This window comes from Thalassophryne amazonica, chromosome 9 (genome assembly GCF_902500255.1).
Source record: "Thalassophryne amazonica chromosome 9, fThaAma1.1, whole genome shotgun sequence".
NCBI lineage: Eukaryota > Metazoa > Chordata > Actinopteri > Batrachoidiformes > Batrachoididae > Thalassophryne > Thalassophryne amazonica.
This window is the reverse complement of record NC_047111.1, coordinates 73,785,074-73,797,309: the sequence shown is the minus strand read 5'-3', so window position 1 is coordinate 73,797,309 and position 12,236 is coordinate 73,785,074. Positions and strand designations below refer to the sequence as shown.

At 39.5% G+C, this 12,236-nt stretch overlaps 1 pseudogene; it reads right to left on the bottom strand.

Annotated features, from left to right (window-relative positions):
- Positions 1-3,917: 3,917 nt before the first annotated feature.
- LOC117516575 lies at positions 3,918-11,355 on the bottom strand (annotated as a pseudogene).
- Between the last annotated feature and the right edge of the window lie 881 nt (positions 11,356-12,236).

The following is a 12,236-nucleotide window of genomic DNA, read 5'->3' as shown; positions in this document are numbered from 1 at the left end:
AGTTAATAAACTAACTAACTAAGCTGGGTGATGCCTACTGTATGTTTAACAGGTGATAAACAGGTGGGAAATGTTAAGGATTTTATTTATATATATATATATATATATATATATATATATATATATATATATATTATATATATATATATATGTTATCACTGTTAAACATTTGTACCTTCGTCTTCTTTCTTATGAAAACGGTGTTGTGCTGTTTGCACTTCACCCTGAGAATGTATGTGTTATTCAACCTTGTTTTAGCTTTGTCTTCTTTCTCATGAGAACGGTGTTGTGCTGTTTTGCACCTGTCTTAACCAAGCCTGAGAATTCAATTTTGTTTTAGCACTCTGGGGTCAATCTGAGCTGGGAATGAAGGGCTGGATGTACTTATTATTATAATATAACTTTGTTTTCGCAGCCTCTTAACGACTGGGAGTAAGAGAACGTTTTGACTGTTGTGATGTGGTGCTTAGTGTGAAGGAGTGTGAAGGACAGGACACTTCAGGCAGATGCAGAACAGCTGATACTGCAACAGACGAACGAGATGTGCTGACCTGTGTAAAGAAAGTGTCCTTCCTTACAGCTGCACTTATTGACGTATGCGTTTATGTTACGGGAAGAAACTTGTCTTGCGTCATCACCCCCCCCCTTAGGACAAGTTTTTTGTTTATGTGATGAGGGCGTCTCTTAATAAAAAGAGCGGAAAAGCAGGCCAGACTTTAGTGTAGCCTTGGTGTACAGCCTGGCCGCACTCCGCGCGTAAAATTTGACTTTCTGTCTCACTGGTGTTTCTTGACTCTGTTTGTCTTGTTAAAGGTTTTAAAAATGTTTGGAGGAGAAAATACCCAACAGTTCGCTTAAAAAAAAACACGTGGATCAGATTCTGCCGAAGAGTACAATGGTCCGCAGATATCCCAGCACTTTTTCCATTTTGCTCCAACTGCTCATGATAAGGAGTTCTTTCAGAGTAAAACAGAGACCAGCACTTCCCAGGTCTCTGTACAGTTGTTTCCTCTGGAGTACGTTGCCACACTGGAGCAGGACATGTCTCTAATTGCCCACACTCGCACTTTCCATCTGGGTGTTTGCCTATCAGAGCCAGCCCACTCCTCAGCCCACAATGCCCTAATCTCAACCTGACTACACATTCCCGCCTGCTACAGCTAAAATTTCCATTGGTTTCATCACAGTGTTTTGAATAGCAAAATAAGATCTGCCTTTACTATCATGTGTCCAGTTGAACTGCCAACTCTCTCTCAACGATCTATTAATTATTTCTGAACACTGGAGAACCCAACCGCCAGTGAAATATCAACACTTCCGTTCACCAAAGCATTCCTTGCAACAGTGTCAGCAGCCTCATTGCCCTACACATCCACATGCTCCGGAACCCATAGAAATCCCACCTCACCCCCAGCTTCATGGATTCCATGCAAGGAATGAAAAATTTCCATCAAAAGCTCTGGTCTTGACCTAGATTTCCATTCCAGTACAGTTGCAAGAACGGAAGATGAATCACTGCATATAAAGACAAGTTTACTCCATTTTCCTCAACCCACCATAATGCCCATAGAACACCCATCATCTCAGCTGTGTATACAGACATTTGGTCTTCTACACGCAGGCCTCTGCTGACTTCATATTACAGAATATACACCCCACATGCCACTTTGCCAGTCTCCTGGTTCTTAGATCCATCTGTAAAAACCTGGGATTGCCAGCATTTTTACACTACTCCTCTATCTACCAAGCGCTGCCAAATGGCAGCACTGGGGTACTTTACATCTCATTAGGCCACCTTTTGTTATGTACATGGGGGCCATTAGATCAGAATGTGCAAGTGCTGGAAAGACAGCTCACAACACATACTCACTCTGTTGACTGAGAGACGCAGAGATGGCTAAGCTTTATAGCACAGAGCAAGCTTTGGACATGATCCTGAACCATGTTGACCCGTGTGACTCCGATGGAGAAGAAATAACCCTTGCGCTGACTTCCAACTCTGAAAATTCTTCTGGTAAGATTTCACAAATTTCCTATTTTCGTTTGCCTGTATTTGGCTGTTGTGTTTTTGGAAGAGAAGCACTGCAAAAAGTACCATCTTGATAAGTTAAAATTGCTCAAAAAATAATATTTTATCTTAAATTGAGAAATTTGACTTGTCAAGACAAAAAAATCTTGATAAGATGTTTTTACTTAGGTTTTTATGAAAGTTTAAGTAAAAAACAGATCTAATGGCTGCATTTACAAATGAAAGGGGGTCGTTGAGATGTAAATCCAGGGAGTGCAGCTGCCATTTGGCAGCACCTTGGGATTTAAAGGTATAACTGCCATTTGGCAGGTCCTTGGGAGTATCCCACCCACTCTTCATACAACTTAGCACTCACTAGAACAAGCAAATTATCAACTTTATTTTGGAGGCTTGCAGCAAAGTCAAGTAAACGATAGGATCCAGTATAGTCCACGAAGGGACAGGCATCCTGCGCACACGTTGAAGTATTCCCAGCCTTTCTGCCAGAGGCTTTACTTGTTCTCCGAAGTTCGTTTTAATTGGCTTCCCTTGGCCCATAAACTCTCAGTGGGCATCTAACAAAGTTCTAAAGTTATTTCCAGCTGTACACTAAAAAGTATAATGCTGCCCTCTAGAGCATCAGGCTGTTGAGTGAATACATTTTTACGAATGGAATGGAGCAGGCTGGAAAAAACAACCAAAAAACAAAACAAAACAACAACAAAACGAAAGAAAACAACCACTACTGTATGAACACCTGAGCAGATGCAGGTCATCAGATTTTGCGAGGTTGTGGAAAATTCCACATGCCGAACTATAAGTCCACTTCAATTCAATAAAATAGTTCAAACAATATACACAAGAGTGGTAGCTAAATAAAAACAATAAAATCCGATCTCCAAAACCGTTTTTAAAAAGGTCTAAATAAGAAACCTTGATAAAAACGATGTTAGGTTGCAGACCTTTTGCTCCCTCCTAACTCAGCTCCTCAACACTCAGAAACTATACCAATTTTGCAGTATTTTTTTTTTTAGCCTATTAATGACATCAAACATAAACAACACAAAGACTTCTTCACCAGAAGTGTCTTCTCAGAGACTTTACTGGATCACTACTTGATGTAAAAGGTCAGAAGGTGCCATTGACAACAGCGACCTTTCATCCTCTGCTTCCTGAAGGAACTTTTAGTTGATTTATTCATCGTGACTTCCTGCTCCTCACAGCAGTTCAATTTCAATTCAATTCAATTAATTTCAATTTTAAAAAAGCGCCAAATCACGACAAAAGCGTCCTAAGCTGCCTCACACAAAACAGTTAAAAAACAGTTTAAAATGAATTAAAAACAACAAGTTTAAAAACACAAATGCAAAAATAAAAAGAATAAAATTTAAAAAGAATAAAAAAGCAGAATAACACACTATATTAACCAAACACTACGAAAAAAATGTGTCTTCAGTCTTGACTTGAAGGTCTCTACATTATGCCCTTTGATCGACAGACTTTTTCATTACCCTCGGGAAACAAAGCAGTCCTGCATCAGATGAACGCAAAGCCCAGGACGGTACATAGGGTTTAATCAGATCAACGAAGTAGGTCGGTGCCAGTCCATGAACAACTTTATAGGCTAATAACAAAAACTGTGAAACAAATATAAAATATTCTACTATTGGCATAACACTGATCTCCACAATGTGTGTATAGACTTCTGAAAACATTAAATCATAACTTATAATAAAAATGCAGAAATATATGTGTGTGTGTGTGTATATATATATAGGAAACTTAAATGTGTGTCTTTTTAAAGTAACACAGCACTCTAAGCACTCCAAATAGAAATCTGTTGATGATCAAGTACACGGCCCCAAAAACAAGGGACCAAGCCTTATCGAGAGTTTCTTCACATTTCTATTCTGCAACCTTTACATCATCGAAGACTCACTTGTCCTTCCCTCACCTCATCAGCATGTCCAGGAAGGTCCATGTTCAGCTTCCCGGTCTTGATGTCCCAAACTTTAAGTGTACTATCTGCTGCCACTGACCAACAGTCTGCTGTCTGCTGACCATGCTACTTGATAAACAGCTCCCACATGGCCACGCAGGGACATCAAGTACCTACAAGCAGGTAGAAACACAAAACACTTGCAGTAATGCAGACAAACTGCCACAGAGGTAAAGCAGTCTGAAACAGGTTTCAGGAAAGGTAGTTTTTTTTTTCTTTTTAAGTGGCCCAACCTAGCAAGCAATACATCCTTCAAGTAGCCATTTCATCTCCACATCACAACACAGCAAATAGAGACACTGACTCCTTGAGTTCAATCATTTTGGCTAGGATCCCCCTCCTTTCCACATGATGGCACTGATGAACACTATTTTGTTCTCCACTAGAGTGCTAGAAAGGGAGAAGAAAGTTGCATGATTGTGAATACCCAGAGATACTTCTGAATGCTGCCGTTTTCCTTTCGTAGTCAGTGATTCACAGATCACTGTGTCAATATGGACACAGTCTTAGTGCAAGTGGTGGTTTTGTTCCATTTGCATTTGGAAGAGGAGAATAAATGCCTGCACTACATGTATGATTTGTTAAATCTGTGAAAGGTCCTTTAACAGCAAAACATTACATTAGCAATAGAAGAAAACCGACGGAACAAAGAATTTTATGGCTTACATTTGTAATTGTTTTTATATTAGCAGACATGTGGAATTAATTAATTAAAATGTCAGCTTGATCCAAACATCCCATTAAGTTTGTGTCAACGGAAATGGAAAAATCCGCCTTTAGTTCAATAAAATTTGGAGCCACAAATGACATAAAAAAAGCCTTAAAACAAGTAAATTCATTTTGCACTTGAGCTACATTTACAAAACAGTTTGGAGCACAGCAGAGGCCACCTTACTTCAGTTGACATCCACATGCCTGCGGGTGAAGCTGGTCAGAGTATAAATTGAACTGCTAAAATCAGATCACAAAGGGGAGTGTGTGCTTTGTTGGGCTGTATGTCCTGTAACAACTGGCAAACTTTGCTTACTTTCCAGTGCGTCCATCCCAGACTTTAACTGACTTGTCAAAAGCAGAGGCAAGAAGTCTGGTATCTGGAGAAAAGAGCACTTCATTGACCAGAGCACTGTGGCCAGTCATCCTGCACAAAGGCTTCTTTTCTTCTGCAGGATTCCAGAGGAACAAAGTAAAGTCATCCGAGCCAGACACCAAACGCTCAGGAGCTGTACCCTGCAGCAGGGGAACAGAGCTGATGCAATGACATAACACTACATCCAACAACTAGACCTGACTCATAAAACATGATTATAAATGCCATAATTACACTAAATGTTAGTTTTCAACTTACCCGAACTCTATTATATCTCTGCAAGGCTTTCTCCTTCAACTCTTCCACTGTGGGGGAAAAAAAGGACTTGTAAACATCTAAGTCTGCACTCTTCCTCGCCACAAAAGCAAATGTGCTCCTTAAAACAGCCATTTTATCAGTTCCGAGCAGAGATGTTCAAATCCTTAGCTATAGATCCAAAACAGCCCACTTACATGATCCAGTAATGTCCTGGGGGTTGACTGTCGCAGTGGCAGGCTCAAAAGCTCCAGTGCGCAGGACATAGTCGGTGCTGAGAGCCAGGGTGTTCACCCAGTGAGCGTGACCCTGCAAAGTCCTGCACTGAACACCCTACACCCAGACACATAGCACAACATTAAGTCCATGTTACTATCTGTGTAGTGATCATTCAGAACATTTTATCAGCATCTCAACCTCACACGTACATCTTTAGCTCTCCAGACTTTGACTGTCCTATCCTGGGAAGAAGTGTAGAGAAGTCCATCTCCTCCCCACTTACACAGGTGACTGACTGAGTATGTCCAGTCAGGATCTTCTCATAGTGTCCCAGCACTGTGTCCCAAATCGTACAGAGCCATCTTTGGAGCTACTGGCTAAGTACCGGCACTCTGGGTTACTGAAACGGAGGAAGGCATGGAAAAGAGGTGAAGAAATTAGTACATTCTGTACCAATTTCTTCCATTTGCGCAAATTTGGTTATTTGTGAAAAATCTCTCACTATATTAGCTGCCAATATTTAGCCAAATGGAAATGTATTTACAAAGCTAAGGGCAGATCAACAAAAGGAATACCACCTGAATGGGATTAGTTTATGTTGCCATATTTTCAATGTGATCAGTGTTTAAAAAAAATTATATAACCAAAGCTGGGACGTAGCATGAGAATAAGGTGCAGAACAAGATCAGCAGTTAAGTCAGTAACAAATGAATCACTCACAGATGAAGTGGTTCCCAGCAAAGCCACGTGATCCACTTGGTGTGTCCTGTCAAAGTCTTCCCTATTTGTTTCCCGGTCACTGGGTCCCAAAGACAGAGCTACAGAAAGGCAACAAAAATTTACATTAAACACTAACTCATTATCGGACACGTCAGACAGGTCACATCATCACTTCATGTTGGATGGACACCTGACTGTTCTTGCACCCTGAAGCCAACTTCTTTCCATCAGGTGACCAGGCGATGACCAATACCCAATGTGTATGCCCTTAAATAAAGGATATCCCAGCTCAGTGACATCAGTAATCGACATGTGCAAGAAACAATCATGATGCCTTACGCTTGTGATTAATGAAATAATTATTCTAAGACTTTATACCTCTGGCAGTGTGATGGGGTGTCTCAGTGGTCAAGTCCCAGAAACGCACTGTGGTATCACCTGAACCACTGGCCAAAATCTAAAACAAAAAAGTAGTAAGTAATAAAACATAAGCAATGCACTTTAAACTTGTTTCTCATAAATACAACCTCTCAATCTAAAACTCGACTGTGTAACTCCAACACACCCTTTCAGACCAACAGGGTGACAAGTCAAGCATGTCTATAGCCAATCTGAAAGGATTAGTTTGGTTTAGTTTACACAGTACCAAATCACAACAAAGCTGCCTCAAGGCGCTTCATACAAGTAAGGTCTAACCTTACCAACCCCCAGAGCAAGCACACAGGCAACAGTGGTAAGAAAAACTCCCTCTGACAATATTGAGGAAGAAAGCTCAAGCAGACCAGACTCAAAGGGGTGATACACTGCTTAGACCATTCTAAAAACCAAAAGTTTACAATACAGACAACGCAACAACAATTGATGAGAGTCCATGCAGGTGTCCAGTCCACAATCGGGCGGGGGGGGGGGGGACATCAAGCCACTCAGTGGATCTGTTCCTGCAGCAGAGTCTGTACCCCGTCCATTACAAAAACATCTAATCCAGCACGTGGTTCCAGCAGCATCTCAGACAGAGGGGGGGGACCTGAATCAGTCGGCCAGAAAAACTACCCTTAAGGTATAATTCGTCAGCATTAAGCAACTTTCAGCAACAGGATTACCAAAAAAAGCAATGCAGGTGTATTCTATGTTGAATTTTGTCCAAATAGGTTTACATAAGAACCTGAACCTGTTGTTGAAGTGGTTCTACATATAATTGTATTTCTTCTGATCACGTGTTGCACTTTACTTGCATGATTTCTTCTGCAGACAAACATGAAAACTGCCTAAATTGTCCCCTGGTGGTCTAATGATAATTTTATCCCTCAGTGTGGCTGGCCAAAAAAATGTACTAACAGATCATGCGGCAGTGTTTGATGAAGTAACCGACAGCCTTTACTCACTTGCCAGTAGGGCTGAAAGCTGTTGAGATGACTGCTTCTGTGTGTCCTTGTAATGAGCTGGTGGTGCACCGGGTCACAGCCCGAACCCTGAACACAGCCTGAGGCTGATATACCACGGCAACACTTGTTCTGTTTCCACGCCTAGAGCTTTCACACAAGACCCCAAATTGGACACCACCTCAGCTTCTCCACGCACAAAAAACGCCAGTGGCACCGGCTCTTCCTGCAGTGGACAAACGATAAAACCAAAACACAGCCAACAAATAAAGAGCAGATGATTACAGCTGAATATCACTTTGGCTTTGCAGGCCTCAAAATAAGAACATGAAAACTAAAATATACAGCAGATGTAGAACATCTATGTATCCTTAATAATTACACTTTTTTTTAATTAATACTTGACCCATTAAAAACAAAAACAAAACAGACTTCTCTATGAAAATTTTAAAAACAATGTCCTTCAAGTTCAAGTTACTTTACTGGTACATTTTGTTTGCCATAGCAGATGTTTAATCTCACACTAAAAACATATGTCTACACTATATAAACTAAATAAAAATATCAAACCCAAAATAATAGAATGCATAAGTATGGGGATGCTATATAACTGAAATTAAAATGCGTAAAAGCCAAAATATGTCTTGACTTTCTATACTCACTGCAGATCAACAGTCAAAATATTCTAAGGCAGCATGTTTCAATGTATTTAAACCAAAGTGCTTCAATACTATTTTTGTAACGTGGGCTTCTTTGTATGACTAATGTGTTCAATAATGCAGTAATGGAAAAAAAAAAAAAAAAAAAAGACAGACCAACCTTCCATGTTTTAATTTGTCAGATAAATTAAAACAGGAGTCAACAAATCAGTGTACATTTTGTCTGATTTTGATTCATAAGCACAGTATCAGCAGTCTGTGCAGGCAGCACTTTGTCAGCCTTTGCTGTCGCTTCATCCGGAGCAGACAAGGTGCACAGTTTAAAAGCAGTGATGCTTTCCTTCACTTCAAATACACAACAACTCTGTTTTAAAAGCACAAATAATCATCAGGATGCATTACATCTCACTCTGTTTAACTCTAGGCCTGCCGGTCGTTGATATACAGTGGACGGTTACGCATTATACTCTCTGCCGATCCTGGAAATATCACTCCCCGGAGAAACTTTCATTATCTGCCGGTCCGCTGTATTTAGTGTTTGCAGGGTACACTCAGAATCGGCATTATAACCAATGAACACCAAGGATCATCTGAAGGCTGACCCCCATGCTTACATCATAAATACAGGTCTATTGCTCGTATTTGATTGATTAAACAAGTCCATTTCCCCGATATAGAAAGAGTTGTCCAACTGCGTACGTCAGAACAAAGAAAATCGATTGAATCATTGTGGCAAGTGGAAATACTGTTGTCAAAGACAGCATTCTAGATAACGTAGAATGGGAGAATAGGGAATTATTCAGGGAAATCTTCACAACAGAAGATTTCAATGATGATTTCCTGTGTTTAGAGTCAGATGATCTCAACGATGTAAACTGGACAAATAGCATTTTGGACCCAAAATTCTGCAGCTCACGGGAGAATGGAGAAGAACAACGCAACACTAGAAGAAGCCTGGACCTATCTGGACTTTTTGTACTTATTTTTCACCGTTGATTTACTCAATCTTGTGGTTGTAGAAACTAACATATGCCCAGGATTTTCTGTGATCAGACAAAGAGAGAAACATGAAGCTGAATGCATGGGCTTGACTTCAGGCTTCATTTTGAGGAGTAATAATGTTTGTTATCGCTATGTCACCATTCCAATATTACCCAAAAGCTGGCTGATTTGGTAAGCCTGCAATGTAAAACAAAATATATATAAAAAAAAGTTTTGCCTATCTATCAACCCTATCTTAGGCAGTAATAGAAGAAATTACTTTTTTTTTTTTGGCTTGACCCAAATTGCTTCCATGACAGCACTAAAAATGGTCACATATTGTATGACAATAGCTAATGTTGCATTCAGAACCCAAACAAAACTTAAGCCTGGTTCACACGGCAGGATGTTAAAATTATCTTTAGGTTTCCAAAACCTGAGAGACAACATGTGAAGATTAAAAAAAAAAAAACAATCATAGATCTAACAGGTTTGGTCGTACAGTGTGTGGTGTTCAGCCACACGGTAAGGACAGCAACACCACACATGAACAGATTTCACACACGGACATCACAGCTCAGACAGGAAATCTCGCAAAATCTCTCGAGATTAAACGTGACTTCAGAGTAAACAAACAGAGTACTTTGTGGACTATTTAAAAGTGCCCTTCCAAGCAGAGCAGAGCGCTCTGAACACACCACACACGGCAGGAATATCTGATAAGATTATCTTTGACGTCATCACGATTGTCGGGGCGTCCTTAAGATTGTCGGAAGGGGAAGATCAGGTCCGATATCGGCCTAATTATCCTGCCGTGTGAACCCGGCTTTAGTTCAGTGTGCATGTGTAAAGGCAGTAGCTTTCTGTACGTAGCCATATTCATATAGGCCTAGTTCAAAAATAATGAAGCCAAAGTGTGGCATAACCGTCAAAATTTAAAAGTGGTCTTTTTTTGTGAAATGTTATCATTTTAGGTATGGTTATATATCAGTTTCATTATTTCTATTGGTCTCGGTTCAGTCATTGCTAGAAATTATCAATGCATATACACTATAATGTGCTAGAGCTTAACTCTTGCAACAACAGTTGGACGTATCTTCTTTAGTCTGCAGAAGCCTGAAACAAAGAAATTCTGTCCATTAGTTCCTGGTATTACTGAACAAGTAATATAATTATTCTATTGAAGCAGAGGAGATATAGCTAAGGTTTTGACACAAATAAATCAAGGACTTATTCTGAGGTTACGCTTGCGACAGTTTTACCTTGCTTTAAAACATGGTTTTTCTAGGAAATGACATTTCTACCTTTACAAAAATGCATTACTGTGTGTTAGTATGAACCACAAACTAACACCACTGACAAAATACAAGGTTATTTCTTTAACATTCAACTTTAAATGATAATGCTACATATCAATGTCACACAAAATTAATGGAAAAGGTGGCTATTTTGGGGTACATTTCGTGCATATCTCTGGAACCGTGCGGAATTTTTCCATCAAATTTTCAGTACCTGTCAAAGACTAAAGGCAACTCACAAATAAAACTGGATGGTGCTCAATAAAATAATGGCTTGTTCATGACAAATGCAATGCAAATCAGCAGTTAGGCTTCATTATTTTTTAAACTAGGCCTATAGTGAGCTTCTACTGGTACCTAGTGTCTCTAAGTGGTCAATACATGTCACATAATCATGACGCTGCTTACTTATACATGCACTTGCTATTGCTATGTAGAGTCCCTAAACTACGTTAACCACAACTATTAATCCTAACCATAACAAGGCTGTATGAATAGAATTTGGGGTTATTAATCGGGCTGTGTATGATAGCCACTTCCCATGTTAAATGCCTACACACACTGACAAACACCAACATGTCTAAATGCTTATATTATGTTAGCTATTTACCTTTTGTAACAACGCATTGCAAACCAGCTGGAGCTTTTCTGGAGTGATATCTAGAGGCACATCAAAAGGTGAACCCAGAACCTCCCCGCTCTCATCCTGAAACTGGATATCAACAGCCGCTCCACATCGTCTGCCGACATCTCCAGTTTAGTTCAGATTCTTAACTACAAGTGGAAAATTTTACACATATACAGTAGCTGTTTAAAGAATAAATCCACAGACTTCTAGAGACAATGTCTTGCTATGAGTATTTGCAAAGGTTGAAGTCAGAACAAGACTGGGTTGCATCAGTTGTACAAATGTTAATGAAATTCCAATTTTAACAAGTGCTAATTTTTAAATTTACAAAGGAAGACATGATATTTTTAATGTAAAATTACCTAAAGTATTAGTTCAACAAACAAACAGTCTCAAAATAAAGCAGTGTCCTTATTATATCTGGTTCCAACGATTTCGCCCAGACTGACCCCAAATAGGAGTAAATTAAGTATTTTTATTTATTTTTTGGTGGTTTCTTGTGTTATTTTGGAAATGTGGTACTTCCTCAAAAAGCTACATATACGCGTATGTAATTTTTTGGGCGGCTGTGCCCTCTGGTGTTCAAGAGATGAAACTTCATCCACTGACCTAAGTTAAAAAAAAAAAACAAACAGTAATTAATATTACATATATGATTTACATATTCTGATATATGCATTATACAACCCCTGGCAATAATTATGGAATCACCGGCCTCGGAGGATGTTCATTCAGTTGTTTAATTTTATAGAAAAAAGCAGATCACAGACATGACACAAAACTAAAGTCATTTCAAATGGCAACTTTCTGGCTTTAAGAAACACTATAAGAAATCAGGAAAATAATTGTGGCAGTCAGTAACGGTTACTTTTTTAGACCAAGCAGAGGGAAAAAAATATGGAATCACTCAATTCTGAGGAAAAAAATTATGCGATCACCCTGTAAATTTTCATCCCCAAAACTAACACCTGCATCAAATCAGATCTGCTCGTTAGTCTGTATC